At 38.1% G+C, this 19,519-nt stretch overlaps 1 long non-coding RNA gene across 2 annotated transcripts in view; it reads right to left on the bottom strand.

Moving 5' to 3' along the window:
- The window catches only part of LOC138730043 (uncharacterized), a 120,893-nt gene that overhangs the window by 99,453 nt on the left and 1,921 nt on the right, over positions 1-19,519 (bottom strand). For both annotated transcript variants that reach the window (XR_011338990.1, XR_011338989.1), the window contains 3 exons: positions 15,773-15,869; positions 12,955-13,067; positions 2,614-2,702 (listed from right to left, as the gene is read on the bottom strand). This is a non-coding gene — a long non-coding RNA (uncharacterized lncRNA). The remainder of the gene's footprint in view (positions 1-2,613; positions 2,703-12,954; positions 13,068-15,772; positions 15,870-19,519) is intronic.

Below are 19,519 nucleotides of genomic sequence, written 5' to 3'. Positions count from 1 at the left end.
AAGTCACAGCAAGTCGCTTTGTAAAGCTACCTCAGCCATGTTCACCCAGATTTCAAGTAAATACAAATTTCAATTAGTTTAAACACAAAATGTAGGGAAACTTGACCCTACTTAGCACATAACCGAGGAAAACAAAAACAGGATAACAAATCTGTGCTCGCACTGTCAGTGTCAAATATGAAAAGTTTGTTTTACTAATAAAAGAAATGGAATAGACTGAGAGATGTAAAATTAACTTTAACTATTCTATAAATGTAACTCAGAGTTTTAAGCTGGCTCTCAAGGCTTAAAGCCAGCACTGAGACCAAATGTGCTGCTCTCCGGGCTTCTAGAGAATTAAGGAAGCCTAAGTTTCACCTTCATTTGAAGACACATTTAAACCAACCACAAAATCCATCACCATCGACCAGAACATTCCAAAACAAACAACATATGTACAGCACAGCAAATCTTTCAACACCTGAAGATATTTTAATGGAATAATTCAACACAATCTGAACTATTCTGCTAATGCAAATGAAACCTTGCACAACCACCTAAATTACAGGGTGCCGTGCCACTCTTAATCTTCCTAGAAATGTAGGAGTTCCTGTTTCAATCATTTCTATTGTTTGAAATCCACCGGATGATAATGGAGCGGCTGCCACTGCAGGCAGGGACTGACTTTAGGTGGAGGGAATTAATGACTCAATGTATGACTTACTGTGGTTTGAAGGAATTACCAGACATTGGTGAAGATCGATGTGCAAGGTAACTGCCGGTACATTAAGTGACCTGTCTGAAACTTCAGCACTGTCTTTTTTCTATATACACAGGTTACTCCTGACCCTTGATTGTATAAAATATTTAAAGCAGCATGAAGAATTTCAAGTACCTCTCAAGTACCTGAGAAGGTACATCCTCTTCTCAGCACACAAGTACAAACCCTTCACATCACAGTATATATGTCCAGCTAAGCTCAACTGAAAGGCAGTCTTCTCTTGCTTTTTTTATTTCTTTAAGTATTTAATAAAAATATTAAGGTTTCTTATGCTCCAACCAAGACTACATGAGAGCAATGTCATCCTATGTGAAGGCACCTGCAGTTATTCTAGATCCAGAAGTCTGGGAATGTTCGACTCTCTAGACCACTTAACAGGAAAAAGCAAAATACCTTCACTCTTAGGGGCTGGAATGGAGCCAAGCAAAGCCTTTTAAGTAAAATCACAACAAAACAAAAAACCCCAACAGTCTATGCTAAATTCCCCAATTACACTACAAAAACGAGGGAGTCAGTTGCTGCATGTGGTAGATGAAGTATTTTTGAAAGAGCTTTAAATAGTTAGGTACAATCTGATATCTTTTAACAGGCAGTGGACAATGTCCTGTCTATTTTGACATAAATGAGACTTCTTGTAGAGGTTAAAGATGACAAAATACCTTGTCTGCTACAGAGAAGCTCCTGCAGATCAGTGAGACCAACCTTGCTCAGACACTGGAATCACTACACCTGCTTATGTCACCAAGTCCTATTTCAATTATTTTATGTTTTGCTGTTAGCCAAACTAGTGAGAAAGGTGAAGAATTAGTCATCACAGCAGATTTGCTCAAGTCAGTATTTTAAAAAGCCTGTAACCTTTTGGACTGTAAATAAATTAAAGCCAACACCGGAAAAGTTACCAATATACAGTAAAAGTCACTGTCATCACCACCCAAAGAGTGGGCAAGGTAAACACCACCTTTCTCTTACTGTTGCAGCCGTCATCTGTCTCTGAGGATATCTCCATGCCCATTTCGTCAGTTAAGAAATGCAAATTAGATATCCCCCATTCTTCTATTTGTTTTGTACAGTGAGCACAATTTCTGCATGAACGTCCAACTGTATTTCCATCCTCTTTGTGTCGCAGAAACCTCATTTACCAGTCATTCTTCTCCATATGAAAAGATCCATAATGAGGAGTCTTTCTGTCATTGCCCTGCTCCTCTGAGTCAGGAATTTTCATTTCCCACTAATACTTGCTGCTGTAGCTGCATTTTCATTTACTGTCATCTCATACCACAGCCTTAATGCAAGCACATCTGTGGCTGGATCATGGAAAAGATTCAGTATTGCTTTCCGAGCTGCATATCGATTAAACAGTTAAGAGAAACCAGACTTCTTATATACTATGTTCTCATACGGTACTTATAGAAAGGCAGGGTTATTCACTGTATTTGAAATGAGTTTATTCTTCCAGTTAGTCTGTTAACCAAAATATCTGCAGGAGAACACTGAACAGAAAAAGTAGAATCAGGTCTGCTCACACATGCATTCTGTCGAAAACAACTGAAATGGCATAAAATTATTCGAAAGCTAAACATATATTTTTTAAATCACATCTAAGTAGTATCATGAAAGAAACCCATCACTTTTTGTTGTTGCAAGCACAGGCCGACATTGTAAGGAAGTAAAAGAGGTATTGGCACAAAACGTGGCAGGTGGTATTACAGTACCGCAGTCAGCTAAGAAGAAGACAGGGCCATTTGTCCAGGAGAATCAGAGCAATTAGAAGTGGGGGACTGCAAGGAGATAGAAACTGCTGCCAGCAGACAGTGTTCTCCAGCTGGGCAGTAGGGATACTGATTCACACATACCTGCCTTCTCCCATTTTCTCCTGCAAGACTGCCATCTCCTCAGCTTTCTCAGCTGATACCCCGCCACTGCTGCTCGGCTTTTTGTCTCCCTTCTGTAGAGAAACAAAAAAAAAGAAATAAGGAAAAAGGAAGCATTCCTGTAGTGCTTAAGGAAAGTGCCAAAAATGGAGTGATTTATGATGTGCTGGTGTTTTCCTTAGCATTCATAAATCAACAAACACTGCAAAATCGTCAGCACTTGAATACGGAGGATTTTGTTTAACATATCTTAAGGTATTCCTGTGAATTCCTATTATTTATTTCTGTAAACAAAAAGGAATCCTGGTCACTGAACTATTAGCATCCCCTACAGCAGCATAAAAAAGATAAAAGCCAGAATGTGCAACTTAACAGTCAAAAGAATCTGAAACCAGAAGTTGTACTAAATGATCTGATATGAAACTCTTATCTGTCCTACCTTTTTAGAACTGAAATCTCACTAGGAGGGAAGTAAATAGTTATCCTATCTATACCTGAACTCTCCATACAGGCACATCTCACTCTCTCAGGTCGAACAACAGCATCCAGGCTTTCCCTAGAGTTCTCCCAAAACAGTTTCAAGCCTTCAGTTACCAGACTAAGTTATTTTCTGGACTACTTCCTGGAATTTTTAAATTTCTACACCAGTGTTTTCTTTATTTTAGTGTATCGTATCCATGCAAATACAGTATTTTCCCCTGAGCTTGGCACAGGTTTTACAGCTTTTACTTTTCTATTCTGAAATATTCTTCAGGATCCCGCTGTAAGAAGCACTGCAAAGCCTGAGAAATGAGCCAGCATTACACAAAATTGCTTATTTAAGAGCCTCTTCCACATCATTGGAATTCCTATATTTAGGTAATCCATTGATTAAAAAAATCTTCATGTCAATCTTTACCTGGAACAACCTCACAATAAGCAGCTGTTCAAAGAATGGTGCCCAACATCAGTGATTTCAAGGTGCTTTACAGAGCTTTACAGAGCAAGGAAAAAATATTCTCAATGGGCAGCTCTGAGCAAGGATGAGAAGGCAGCAACCCTACAGCTGTAGGTGTAATGTTTATTAACATCATGCAGGTAGTTATCATCTGTTTGCAGCAGACTAAATGCTGAAACTTCATCCTCATTTAACTGAGCTTTTTTAAAGAGTTATTGGTCCTAGGGGTAAAAGACGTTTCATTTAAAGGTGACCAGACACAGTGCATTAGTCTTTAATGTGAGAAGAAATTCACCACAGAGCTTTGTTCATTAAGGAAAAGAAAGAGGAAAGATGATCTATGCAGCAGAAACAAAATACATTTAACTTTTATTAAATAAACTGTTAACTCAAGTTACTGAGGACTATTTCACTACTATACTGATGCCAAAGAAAACTATCAAGTGCAATCTATCTACAATAAATTGGTCAGCAGAATATAAGTATATAAGCAAGCATGTATTAATTTATGATCACATTAGTATTGCTACAGAGACCAAATTTCAAGAAAGCAAGAGTGCATGTATAAACACATCAGATATGCAAAGGCTGTACAAAATAGATGTTAACTCTGCAAATTCAAATAAAAGAAAGATGCTTCAGCAAAAGAGAGGAGCCAATGTGGGCTTTTCCCCTCCCTATTGTGTAACACCGACAGCGTGTGTTCCTTACAGGCAGGTTTGTCTGCTCAGTGCTCTTTAAAAATTATTCAGAAAGAAAAGTACTGTTTGTTCCACCTGCAGCCTCATGAATGCACCCATGATCGTCCTACTGGAATTTCTCTTCTAGTTTTGTCTATCCTGTACAGGTTCTTACATTACAGGGGAGGTTCAGGCTCGACATAAGGAAAAAATTCTTCACGGAAAGGGTCATTGGGCAATGGAACGGTCTGTCCAGAGAGGTGGTTGACTCGCCTTCCCTGGAGGTGTTTAAGGTGCGGGTGGATGAGGTACTGAGGGGCATGGTTTAGAGATTGGTGGGAATGGCTGGACTCGATGATCCGGTGGGTCTCTTCCAACCTGGTGATTCTATGATTCTGTGATTACAATCACTGCTGCAGGACCTAAAAATAAATTCCTAGAATTCTAAGCAGCAACAACCATCATCGGTCAAGTGCCTGTTCTGTGCACATCCCTATTCAGAGACGCTCTCCTATTTAAGGCTTGTTTCGAGACAGGTTTGCACATTCAGTACTGAACCTCAGTCAGAGTTACTGGTACTTTCTATTCCAAAAGACTGTTCTACACTTAATGGGGTTCTTTGCTGCCTTAATAGAGTACGGATGTTTATGACCATTGCCCAAAGAGAATTCTGATACCAACTGAATTTCCTTGAGAAATGGGTTTTCCTGGCAAACCTCTTGAATCTGGTACCCGGGAATCAGCACAAGAGGAAGACAAGGAGTATTATTTTGAAATCTAGACAGAAAGAATATTTCCATAAACAAATATTGCTGTCTTTAGCCACCCGAACATTAAAAATCAGCCAGGAATTTAAGAAGCTTTAGTACTCTAAGCATTATGAATGCAAATGCAACCAAGTGTTGCTATGGAAGTAACGGTTGCTATAAAATAAAAGGTTATATCGGAGAAAGATTATTAAATCGCATTACAGGATTATCAACACCTAAGAAGAACAACCAATTAACATTGTCTTCCCCATGTGATACGACAAGAAAAGCCGACAGCCACCCTCACTTTCTAGTACAGCTAAGGACAACCAAGTTCTCAGCAACTTGTCTGACCTACTTTGACCTTTCAAGGTGAGTTGAGGTAAAATACCAAAACTTCAGTTCAGATTGCCACACGCTGTACGGGTGTTACACAAAAGCAGTCACATCCCTCTCACATGTACAATTCTCTTTAAGATCTGTCCTTTGTTGGCCAGTGGGAATACTTTATAAATGTATTCCTTCTTAAGCTAACGTTAAACAATGTGTGTGGCTACAGTCACAGCTCAGCTGTGAATGACCTTTGGGGCTAGTAACTGTCTGATACTTGGTGAACAAGTTTGTTAGTGGAACTTTCATGACGACAAGGCTATTTCTAGACAGCACTTTATGTCAACCTAACATGATGCCACCAGAATAAAATTTATACCAGGCATATCTAGAGGCTAAATCACTGTCATTTTCTGTCATTTGAGAGGGCTCCATCAGGTGTAAACTGCACAGGCACTATTATAACACAGTAGAGTTGTGGGAATCCATGCCCTGCCTGTTGATGCTGCTTAAATAGTTATGTTCTTTTTCATTACAAACCCATTCTGGGAAGTTACTAACATTCCAAAAGAGGTATTCTTTACATAAACCCCCCATGTTTTAAACACGCACACACTGTAAAACAATTGCTCGGTGAATTTATCTCAGTGCTGCGTTAAAAACACAGCCAAGGTTAGAAAACAGTGTTCAAATTACCTGTAATAAAAATAAACCACACACAGCTAGACTGTCAGTTCCCATAAGGAAAACACATTGTGTGTTTCCAACAGCAAACCCCAAACCTACCTGATGTAAAACACAGACAACACATTTAACAAATCATTTGCTTTCACTGCTGGTCGAAAAACACAAAACCAGGAAGTCATCGAGACTGAAATCAACAACTGTTAACAGAGAAAACTCTGTTCTATAGTATCTTGCAAAGCTAACCTCATTTAGCAGAGCATCAGAGCAAGGGTTTAGGTTAATTTGATGAAATCCATCACATTTAAGAGGTAAGAGTTCTACGTTATCCTTAGTTTATGCTGTTGAGACCAAGTTGTCTTGCCACAGGGTAAGGACCTTATTCAGCATACTCATGCATTAAAACCCCTCAAGAAGTAAGGAAAACTGCTACCCAGTATAATTGTAGTACAGATAAACAGAATCCCTAAAATCCTGAGCTGGGGAGCCTGAGTCAACAAGAATTCCAAGTATGTAGCTCTGGTCAGTGTTTACTCCCCAAAATCATCTTCTTAATGGCTGCACTTCAGTTTTCATACACAAGCAACAGGCACTAGAAGGGATTTAAGCAACAATATGAGCTAGAGTGTACATTTACATGAATAAAAACCCAAACCATCCTGAATCCTGGAATCCATTCTGCCAAGAAAGCCATGCTCCCAGTCAGGAACCTGGAACTCCAGCTTCCAACATGGATTTCTCGTTACTTTAAAGGCCACTACCTTTAGACTGTTAGATACCTTTTAAATTCAATCTTGGGAAATTAATATTGAATTTGAGTGTTTGTCATTTAAAAAAAACCATCATCTTACAGTGAAGACAACAAAAAGCTTCTGTTCCTGGCCCTACGTTAACCTGCTCTCTCTGTAGAGCAACTTCAGTTAACCAAAGATTTCTCTCGTGAGAATGACTCTCATCCATATTAAAGCTTTCTGTGGAAACAAAGACTTCACTCAGAGAGAGGGTTCATCAAACCCACTAAAATTATAATCATTTAATAAAGGTAATGACTACTCTGTATTTAAAATATTTTCCCAGGCAGCACTTTAGCATATTGTGTATTCCAAACAAAGCGCTATTGCATAGTCATTAACGCTGCCCTACATAGATCTTATGGAGGATATAATGGAGATTCCAGTAATATAAAGATATTGAGTTTTCTTAAGGATAGAACACACACACGCAAGCTCTTTAACATTGTAGGACAGATTTTTGTTGGCTGTAATGCAGTTCAGCTTAGACCCAATGTTTTGAGGTGGTTAAAGGAAAAGCAACATCACAATTCGATACAGAGGAAAGCAGGATTAGAAGGCAGCAATCTGCCCACCACCACTCACAGGATCTAGGCGCAGAACACAAACCTCTTTCCCCCTCCTACTCCCATGTCCTCTTCCCTGGATCGTGATGTACCCACCAAACAACCATATTTTCAGAAACTACTAGACAGAAATTCCTATAAACATCCAAAAAAGAGGGACTAACTGACATTTTAAAAAACACTCAATAGCTATTGAACCTTAAGAGTCCCTCCCAGTGAAGACTGTTGTAAACCTGTCACTGTGTAAAACTGTCTTGGAAATGAGAGGAACAATTCTTACCATTTCTTTCTTTATTGTAAATATGATGTAATGTTAGCTACAAATATGGGATATTTTTTAAAAAAAGTGTTCTCAAATCCAGTTTGAAAAGAATTGTTTGAGACATACATACTGCAGCCAGCCAGACAATAACAGTCCTGCAATTACCGGCACCTGCATTACAATTCAATGGATTTAAATTACCGAGGGGCCATGGCAGATACCCTACTGACAACAATTAGCATTAAAATGTTCCACAGTTTAAAGCTGTGGGTGGGAATTACAAAAGGTTAACAGACTAAATATAAAAATCTTTTTGAATATAAAATCAATGTGCTTTGTTACCAAAATCTGGGTACTGTAATTTAACCAAAATAGGGTTTAGAGTATCTGGCAATCTTCCACACTTGTGAGCTTAGCTTTTCTTTTAAGCAAAATGTCGAGCAGCCAATCTGAAAGTTTGAAACAAACCAAAGCCCCAAAGAAAGGAAAGCTCTTTATATTAAATTTTTACAAATTTATTTTCTCAAGCTTAGCAGGAAAATGAACACCACTCTTCAGGGCTCAGAATGATGCTTTTATACGGTCAGACTCCAAACCCCAAATCATTTTATTGCATGACTTAGAGAAGGAAATGTTTTAGTGGTCAAAATAAAGTACGCTAGGAGTTTCTAGATTCAACAGAACTCTAATAAAAGTCTTCTTAGAAGGTCATCACTACATCACAACATCTGTATTGTTAGAAGTGGCTTCTCCTTCTGTGCAGCTACTAGGGGAAGTAAAATAAAAATTAAAAAAAACCCCACCAAACAAACAAACAAACACAACCGCCCCTCCCTCCCTGTTTTTCATATTGCTTGAGACCACAGCTTTGTTTTATCTAAACTGGAAATAAAAGCAGAACAGATGAAAACAAAGAAATTCTGCTCATTTAAAGTACTAAATAAAAATGTTGAATTTGATGAGAACAGAGAAATATAACAGACATTAACAAGACACATCTTCAGTAAACATACAGACTTGCTAAGTCTAAAATATTATCTAGGTGGTCCTTTGTGGCTTTGTTTTTTTGTTGACAAGATAAATGGCCATACAGGAACTTTAGATCTAGATAAATTCAAAGTAAGAACTTTGACTCAAACAATTAATCCCCTTTTACCATCCAATAATTTATCTTTAAAAAAAAATACTTAACAAGTCTCTGAATAACATAATTACCTGGGACGTGTATCACAGAAGTAGCAGTAAAGCAAAGCAGATAAGAGACTCCTACAGTTAAGAGTCTAACTCCCAACTGATGCCTCATTAAATTGAGTTCATGTGGACGTGCTTGACACATGCTGGGACCCCTTTTATCACAATTAGTGCAACAGCTCCAGTGCTCCTTGCAAGTCTAGGAGAATCTGGGTGTTTAGGACCAGCCTGAGATTTCTAATTGCGAAATCAGCAAACATATTAATCATCACTCTCTTGTCCTGTTAGTGTGAAATGAGATTACAATAAATATCTATCAGCCAAAAGCAGCAGAAACTGCTAGCTGAAATGCAGCCCAGATAATAACAAAACTAAATAATAAAGTAGAGGAGAAACCTAATTACAGCTGCAGTTTCCCCTTGTTCCCACCCAGGAGAACGTATGAAATGCCAGATTTAAAATAATCTAATTTTGCAGAAATTCTTTATTTATCACTGCCCGCAGGAAAGAGGGGGTAGAGTCAAAACCTTTTCTTCAGCAGAATATTTGTCTGTAGTGGAAATTACTAACAAGTCTTCAAAGAAGTCTTGATGATCCTCAGGCTACCTCTATTGATCATGTCAAGAGTTTTAGCACTATGGGCCCTCAGTGGAGAAGCAGGAAACGTGGATGGGGAAGAGGGCTTTGAAGTCAGCTCAGAGAAGCTGACACAAAATATAAAATAAATCATGTTAAGGCTTCATCATGCAACCAGAGATGTCAAAGGTAAAACTTGTATTGACTTCAAATACCAGCAAAATCAGGTCCTCAACAATTAATCAAAACTATAAATAGATTGTTCTGAGTCTTCATGATTAAGGAAAAGAGTCAGTAAGGCTAATAAAAAAACCCGCAGTTGATAGTGTTGTTATTCCACTGTTTGATACAGATTCTGTCCTGTCAGTTGTGCAGACAGAGTATTCCCCAATATGATTATATATCAAGTCTTTGGGGCTGAGGGATTTTGGTTTGCTTTTAAACACACTTGCTGCTACTTTCAGTAATGGACATGATCATATAAGAAGCATAATCTTACTTTTTCTATCGAAACTTGACTTGAGTAAGGAGAAGAATAAAAGATTCTCGTCACCCGTGAAAAACTTCTCACCGCAAACACTACTAACATGCATGTGACTGACCTACCACATTTTCTTTTAAGATATTCTTTCTCTTGGAAGCACAAGTGGTGATTTAGTTGTTATGGTAACTCTTTTTTTTTTTTTTTAACTAACATATGACAGCCTGTGTCATCTGATGCTGTTCCTGAATTAAGTTACACATTCGCTTTTGTCCAGTAGTCTAAAAAGGGCTTCTAGGATAAAGAAATAGTGGGGAGAATCCAGGACATTTTTCCCAGGCAGGTATAAAATTGCTCTAAAACCTTTCATTATAACATGTCCAACTACATATGAAAAAATGCAGGTTTGGTTTGGCCTCCTTCATGCTCTACCCTCCCCTTTTTGGGTAGGTTTCAGTGTGTAAATTCCTGTAAAAGACAAACTGTCTTATGATGTAAACTTTCTCATTCTTGATGAATCTAAAACTTCAGTTAATCAAATTGAGTACTGCCAATTAAAGGACAACTACAAGACATTTATGCCTAAGTTATTTCTGTTACAGACTAATAAAAACTTTTTGGTTTTAGTTCAGAGCTACAACATGATGATGTGAAGAGAAGCTCCTATGTTACCTTTTCTGTTAAACCGACTGCCAACAATTCCATGAGCTCCAGTCTTGGAAATCCAACAAGCTCGAGTCTTGGAAATCCAACCTTGCTTGTCTTGTGTCCTGCTTGCTCAGGTAGCTCTGATAGACCTACATTAAAACATGATGTTTCTGCTTAAATGAGCTACTACAATTATCAGTTACTGCTTCAACTCAGCATGTTTTGTTCCTCAATCAAACCCAATGTTATCAGTTGATTATTCACAATGGCAAAGTAAGAAGGGAATACATTCATCCATAATGAGCCTTCAAAAAGTATACGATTAGATATCCTTTCAGTGAAACTCAGTGGAGTTAGTGGGCGAAGAAAGAAAAAGTATAGAGTAGTGATAAGCTTGAATTAGACGGCAGAACACTTAAGGCTCAGCATTTGCAACCTAAAAATAGTATGAGCCAAAACTTGAACCTTTTACAGCTCTAATCTTCTAAACAATGAACCAGCGATACATTGCAGTTGGCTTAATGTGAAAGCTGTGTACTTTTCTAGCCCTGGTTTCAATTCAAATCTTGTTACCCAGTGTTGTAAATTCCCCTCAGTTTAAGACATGTAGCACAATAACGTTCTTCAATCCAGAAATATGAAAATATTTCAGCTGATGCAGCAGAAATGTGATGATATGAAGCAAATATAGAACAGAAGGATTAAACTGGTCTGGACAACTAGCAACGTGGTGCTATTGATCACTGGGCCTAGAAATATCTCTCTTCATTACACTGTGATGTCTCATAATAATATCAAGAAAACAGAGGACAAAATAGAAATCCATGAACTAGTAATATTTTGCTAATTATGCCTGCAAGTGTGATAATCAGAATAATGGCAGGATAGCAGGAAGCAGAGCAATGGCCAGGGTGAAAGTGTATCTGGCTGCTGCACAGTCACTTTGGTGTTTCATTATTTTACAGAACAGAAGAATGTTTCAAAATTACAGGAAACAAAGCACTCATTTAATGTTCATCTATTATTCCATCCTCCTACAGGGCACAAGTACCTGTGCACATGCACTCAAACAACCATGGTTGTTTCCAGTAACAAGAGGATGCCTTAAACACCCAACACTATCTTTAGCTCAGCGAACTATGTAAAAGAGACACTGGTTTTTGTTTTGAAGTCCTAATATTTAAAGCAAAACACATTTTGTGCATTTTCTCTGCAATGCCATCTTTCCAAACACACTGCAATGCCTCCTCTATAAGTGCTCTTTTTCTGTTGCAACATATGGCATCCCATCCAGAGTCACAAGAGATTGTGTTTCTAATTGGTTACATTGCATGAGTCACAGACATGATCTGCACATGGATTGCAAAAGCAACCACTTTTCATATGTGTCATGAAGTACCACACAGTTCAGACAGACACCTTTGCAGTCCCTGCTACCAAGTGGTCAACAAAAAGCCTCCTCAGAAGCATTAAACTTGTAACTTCAGTTCAAAGTCAGCAACTCTTATGATTTCATTACATGGCCAGCAGTATTTCTGTTTTTCTCTCAATCCTCTTTGCTGCAATGAGGGGATCAAGAGAAAGTGTCCTGTCTTGTAGTATCATGGATACAGAGTAAGACTTCAATTCCAATATTTCAAATCTCACAATATAAACAAACAGAACCAAAGTCACCACCTTTAGAACCCTAACCCTTTTGAAGCACAAGTAGTTTGTTTGATTCAACTGCTCACTGCTTGGACCGGCAGTACAAGAACCAGCATCAAAATCTCTAAAATATTAAAGCTTGCTGGCTGTCCGTTTATGAAGAATTATCAATCAGACATGACAGGATCACAAGAATATTAAGTCTAGAAAAAAACCTAAAATTTTCTGCCTGCACTGTCTGGTTGAATATTTCATATCAATGTAAAATGGCTTTTGCATGGAGATAAATGTCTCTATGGCTGAATACTTCTGATTTTTCCTCAAACTAGCACTCCTACAGCTTAAGATACGGCAACTGCTGCATTTACGGGACCGATTTCACATGCCAGTCAAGTTGTTACTAGAAGTATAGGAAGCACTGGCAGTATTTCTGAACATTACTGAAGGGTATAAAATCTGGACTCCAAATTAAAATGTTAGGAACTATTTTATTCTTAGTAGAAGAATTGAGACTGAAGAAATTATTACTTGAACTCTTGATCTTACTACACACCAATATGTCTGCCTGATTACAACAGCTGAAAAGAAACCCTAGGAGGGACAGATTTCCCTTATAATATTCACTGCTCTGTGCTAAAAAAAATAAATCATTAAGAACTGCCTGTTGGTATTCCAGAGGCAGTTTCTTACACTCTCAAGTTATTTTACTGCTATGCAAAGATATTTTTTCATTTTTCAGTGAACTAAAAAGCCGAGCAGTCAACTAATGCATTATCTTTACTTACCATGCTGGCTGCTCGAAACATCTCCCCCTCTACATAGGGTGTCAGATCCAGATCCTGGCTCTGTCTCCCTTAGGGACTGCTAAATCAGCCAGTGCAAAATCCAGAATTGCTAAGGACAGAAACAGCAGATTTCAGTTCCCAGTTTCCAGATGCAACATATGTTAAAAGACAGCTTATACAGTCAAATCCACTGACAGAAAATAGTTTTGACATTTCTGTTTGTTTGTGTTGATAGGTTTTAAAATCTTAATTATCTCTAAATATAAGAATAAATTCCCCGTGACAGCCACCAGGTACTCAGTACATTAGATTTACAGCTGGGTATACAGCAGCAAAAAAACATTAAGCATAATATTGAGAACTGCCTGTCCAACAACTAAAGTTCAGTAGATTTTGTCAAACTGGAAACATAGCTGACAAATGGGGATTTATAATTCATTTAGGCTATTCCTTGTGTTTTCCAAGTTCTGTTGAAGTGCTGCACAAACTTAAAGCAGTGACAATAAACAAAGAATCACGTTTCAGAGCTTCAAAGAAATATTTCACTCTAGATTCTATTTCATCTGGTACTGTATTTCAAACAATTATTGCTGAGTATTTACCATTCTGACATCAGCTATTATCCTTGACAGGGAAAAAAAGAAATGCTGCTATAAAAACATATAGAGAACCCAAATGCTGGGTGAGATTTTTGAATCAAAATCATCAAACATTGCTCTGTCAACCAGCTTTAAAAGGTACTTCGGTTACAATATTATTTAGAGGGAAAAATCCAGAAAGTGTAAAACTTTTTGCTCATAATTTTAACTTTATGCTACTTATTTAAGAACGGGCTCAGAACAGCACGTTCCTGCATTAGCACTTATAAAATTTATTCTCTCATTATTGTTGTTTCAGGGAACAGGAGAAAGTGAAGGAAATAATTATGATCTTGACCCTCTCCTGACATAACTACTGTAAAATTGAAAGCAGTCATACGTTCAAGGTAAAGGAATAAAATGCAGCTCAACAATGGAACAGTTCGCTGCCAGAGGTAAAAATCACTTGAAGCTTTGGTAGATAAATTTGTTGCAATGTTCCAACCGAACCTAGCAAACACCTACAGATAAAATGCTGCCCAAGAAATCCAGTCTTCAAGCCTTGTGAAGGTGAAAGTCTCGCAAAGACAGAGCAAACAATGTCATCTGTACTTGGCTTGGACAACCCTGACATTGAAGTGAAGTTGTCTTCCCAAGTGGATGGAAAGAAGGGACACATTAATTCCTTTTAATGAAGGCAGGTGCTTGGAAAACCCAGGCTATCGTTCTGCCTGAATACTGCTCTAAACATTTAGTTTAAACTGAAGTCCCCTGAAGGACCTTAACTTCCACAGAAATGCATTTAAAAAAGATTTTGACAACAATTCAGTTTTAGCTATAGACAGGAATGTCATGCTTTCTCAATACAGAATGTAAATGATTGCATTGCAGAGAAAAGGGAAAATTAAGTCTTCTAAGCACCCAATGAACAGGAGTGGAACGAATTTTCTCTCTTCAAATATGTCCTTAGAGTAATCTGAAGAGAATACTTCCATGATTGTGTAGAGATTTCTTCAAGACCTATTCAATTCCTTATTGTTCAGCTTACAGTGCCAGAAAAAAAGGCCTGTTAAAGTTAACATCTGCTAACTAATCATGAAACAGACCATCACAATGTTTTACAGGGATTGAACATAGCTATGAATTTTGATTACCGCCAACTTTGACTGGATTAAAGCAGCACTTTACTGTGAGAATTATGAAACCTACAGAAGCTTATTCCTTTATAGGAAATGCTTCTGAAAATAAACATTTTCATAGAATCACAGAAGAGTTTAGGTTGGAAAAGACTTTTCAGCTCTTTTCATTCCGAGTTCTGAAAATATGATCAGGCGTTACAATTATGTCCAATATTAAAGACAGAAATAAATCAATTGAGGGTATTATATACTGACTTTTTTGATTAAATATTCCATTTTTAGAGTGTTAATATCCTACAGTAGGGATTCTGACATGCAAATATTCTTAAGAAGGCCTGGTGCACAGATCTGTCCTGAGTTCCATTCCATATGTTTTGCTGCTTGATACATATATGTTGTATTTCAACTTTTTTGGATTATTTCCTTTGAGGTGATACATTCGTATGCAAGTGAGGCAACACAAAAATTTACTTACGAGCATCTCTTGACCAGCTGCCCTCAAGCTGGAACTACTCTATTCTGTGCAAACAGTCCCCTCATGCAGAAGTCAATTCTATTAGAAAAGCCTTCTATTAAGCCACTAAGCCCACAGCTTTGCATTATCATAGCATTCATTTCTGCTCTCTGCTTAACAAATTATAACCTGCGGAGCAATTCTTTATATGTCCAATAACGTAATTTAAACTAACTGGGATTACTGTCTTATCCACACGCATACTGTGCATACATGCCGAGTTTGTTTCTTTTGCTATCTTTCCAACTTTTTAATTCCAAAATACTTTCTCTGTAAAATTAAAAATCCACATTATTAAAACCAAATAAACTCTCCCTCATGGCAAGAATCAAAATCCATTATAAAAGCATGTGATACCTCACTGTAGTTCTGCATTTAATTTGAGTAAATGGCTCCCTCCCTTCAGGAGAGGTCGCAGACAAACAGCTATCCTCCTTGCTCCAGAGAACTATGCATCCTAGAAGAACTCAGCACTCAGAGGATGCTAAACTCCACAGTCAAATCATATTAATCAAAAGACAGCGAACCGAAGCACTATGTCAAAGACTTGTTAATAACTGGTGAGCATAATGAACATACGTACCAGCAGGGCAGCCGTTGATCCACAGTCCTTCACAGATGTCACCAGAACAATCAACTACAGAGCCCTGTTCACTGAACACGTCATTTCTCTGCTCTCCCTTTAAACAGAAATACACATGGATTTTAAATTTCAACAACACTACAGCTAAATTATAAAGAACGGATTATTTCAGCCAATTTTCAATAGCAAAGTGGGTGGTCCTCAAGGCTTTTTATAAATACCCTTCCAACATTTGTGTGAAAAGTTGAATAGGAGACCACACAACCACCAAGGATTACGTGGCACTCCTGTAAAGGGGAGTGGGGCGAGAATCAAACATTTCTTGCCCAAGGTTTGTTACTGTGGGATACTATTATGTGAGGCCCTTCGGTTCATATATTACATTGCATTAAATTACATGGCAAGAATGAATAACTGCTTTGTCACAGAGAGAATCACACACTATTTTGCTTTTTAAAGGTTGTGAAAAGTGGAATAGTGTACTAAACTCAATTCCAGAAAGCTTCAGCTATTTAAACCTGGACTTCATTTGACCCAAGGTGCACCTTTACATAGAACACAAGTTTAAAGATCCCTAAGGCTGCAAAGCCAAATACCACAGATTAGGTGTGAGAGTTTCTAGCAATGTTAAACCTGCACACGTAATCATGCAATTCAGCTTTACGTCATTATGAATGTGCAGTTTCTCTAGTGCACCCTTTCCTATCTAATATAGTGTAATCTCGAGATAATTAGTTCACAAACAGAACTTCCCTAACATTAACTGGCAGCAGAATCAACCAATCTTGCATCACTGTGTGTAAACATGCAATAGGATTCAGCTGCACACCGCTTCCTCTAGGGAAGGAAAATGATGGGGGTATAAAATATGCAACCTTTCCCAGTGGCTCCTTATCGCTACCTGTAAAGGCATTGTACTTGCTTTCAATCAATTCTGATGATTGCCTGCTATTAATGTCACTCATTCTCTCAAGTAATTAAGCCACCTTTCTTAGATTTGCCTTTGTCTCTCTCTGGCACATTTCCTCGTCTAATCCTCTTTTCCAGATGGCATAAGGACGAGAGATAAGTGTTGCTAAAAGTTGCTTAGCAATGCAACACATGCAAGGTTTGGAAATGCTGACGTCCACATAAGCACTATCTATACATCACACATTCATGCAGAGAAACAAAGGCGTGAACAACCAGAGTGACACAGGGGCCTCCAGAAAAAGAGCCACCAGTTAGTACATAAACAAATGGGAGCAGGAAAGGGAGAAAAGGAAAAGCTACAAGCTTCCAGTGATGGGCTGGATGATGGAGTGAGGTTTCATTGTTTGTGTTTAGTTTGGGGTTTAAATTGGAACAGGAAACTCTCCTTTAAACCACACAAAATCATTGAGTAAGGGCCTGTATTTTCTGAGATTCAGAGACACACAACGCAGCAGACACAAAGACATCACAACCTACTGACAGAGAGGAAACCAGGAACATTAGAACTTGCTGAAGAACAGTAACTGATGAAGGCAAGGTTATCATCAGTGAGGTACCAACCACAAGAACCCTCCCAGCCAAAGAATCAGTAATGATGAATTTATTCTGGTAATTGCACAATGTAACTGTGGACTGGTCCTGAACCCCAAGGTAAATGTGTTCATATGCAATTTATTACAGTTAAACCACAATTAAATGTTATGGGTAATAAATAAGAACATTTAGTACATGAGCAGTAACAATTTCACAAGGTCGTACTATCAGATTAATTCATATGTGCAACAGCCTACTCAAATAGGTTTGCATGACTCACTGTGTGTTTAGAAAACCTGAGATGTTTGGAATTTATTCATCATGGGTGATAACTTTGAAACAACTACTTCTAAGAAAGCAACTAAACAGCACTAAATTAACTACAGAAATTCACGTGTAGCTTTACTTGGGGTGTACTCTCACTAAGCAGGATTTTCAGCTACTAACTCTGATGGAGATAGATTTTGTCAATTTTTATTCAGGAATGAATGTTTTTAATGTTAGTTACGCTCAACACAGTGTGGCAAGGCCAAGTGTTCAATTATGTCTGTTCATGGATCTAGAAAAGGATGTTGTAAACGGGTCATAAGTACTCACCACTTCTTTTATATTCCAGTTAATTAACAAGGTTTCCATTTTTCAATTAGTAGCTGTTAATGCTTTTTATTGCAATTAATTCTGTTTATTTCAAATTCAAACTTGCCCGCCTCTAACAGTATGTGATTTCCACACACTCCGAACATACAACTCCGTGTGATCTGACACACTACCTCATTCTCAAAGCAGCAACCAGTTCAGAATAAACCGAAAACCTCCCATTCTGCTGTCACTATTGTATCTTCCAATTTGCTGCTATCCACTGATATGCAGTCTAATTATAAGCAATTGAAATGCCAGTAATTAAAACAATTTGCATCAGAACTGAAACTATTCCTCCTTCAGAAAGGTAACTCCAATGGACTGGGGGGATGGATAACAAAGCCCACAGGTGAAGCAGCCCATCCGGCTCGCCGCCTGTTCCGTGTGGCTGACAGGTGTACCAAACAGCAGGCCTTCCTCTGGGAAAGACAGCAAACCCAACACAGCCAACACACACAAAGAAGTGGCAACAGGGACAGAATGGAACACAGCATCTGCTTACTGGGACCTACGCAGCAGCCAGAAATGAGAAATCACAGAAAGGAAACACTTTCATGAAGAAAATGAGCGTTTTACTTCATTAACCCTGGCAAACTTCATTTACATGTCATTGTTTTCTTTCATTCTCAGACATGTGCACATACAAATGCACTAAAACCAGACAGGCCACCATGGGTCACTGGATTTTTTTTTTGTTTGGTTGGGGTTTGGGGTTTTTTTGGTGGGGGGGTTGTATTTTGGGGGGGGGTTGTGTGTGTGTTGGGTTTGGGTTTGGGTTTTTTTCCTTTAAATCAGCAGCTTTCAGAAGCTTTCTTTGGTTCTGTCTTCCCTAATGTTTAGTAATATTTTCTATCTTGCATCTCTTTACAACATTTTTACCCAATGTGAAATCATTTTATGGTTAAGCAGTAGATAAATCAGAGTTGTTTGCTGTTATTGGACTCCTCTGTTGATACAGTTACAATTATTGCTTGTTTACCGGACATTTAATTGACCTGAATCTCTGAAGGTTCACAGACTACAGTTTGCTATTAACTGACACCACCCACTTACTAAAAATTTGTCACTTGCGAAAGACTGATCTAAAAATCTAGCCCTGAAACATAAAATTGAAGAGGAAAACATGACAAGTTCAACATTCATGCTATTATTCAATCTATTCTACAACATACAGAAGCAATACTAGAAGAATATCCTAGAGCCTGAACTATTTGCCCATGTTCTTTTTGTTCTAGCAGGTCTCAGCACGCCCAAAGTATCTCAGGAAAGGAAAAAAAAAACAGATATTTTAAAAAGTCAGTTACACAAGCACAGAACTATCTGTACAGAGTACAGGTACCCTGACTGATCAGCAATAAAGTTTGATGTTCTGATGTTTGATATTTGATGTCTGACCATACAAAGCAAACTTCAAAACATGACATGCAAAAGTTTCCGCAGACAAAGTAACAGAACTTCCAGATCCTCAACTTGAGTTTTGTTGTAACTCACCCTTGTTTGGGCACTGAACCAAGTCCTACCATTTGTGTTATGACTGGGTTTGCATCCCCTGCGCTGCCCGTACATAATTCCTCTAATTAGTTTTCACATATTTCCTGTTTA

The sequence above is a fragment of the Phaenicophaeus curvirostris genome, chromosome 22 (assembly GCF_032191515.1).
Source record: "Phaenicophaeus curvirostris isolate KB17595 chromosome 22, BPBGC_Pcur_1.0, whole genome shotgun sequence".
NCBI lineage: Eukaryota > Metazoa > Chordata > Aves > Cuculiformes > Cuculidae > Phaenicophaeus > Phaenicophaeus curvirostris.
Note: the sequence above shows the minus strand (reverse complement) of the source record. Positions and strands in the feature narration are given on the sequence as shown.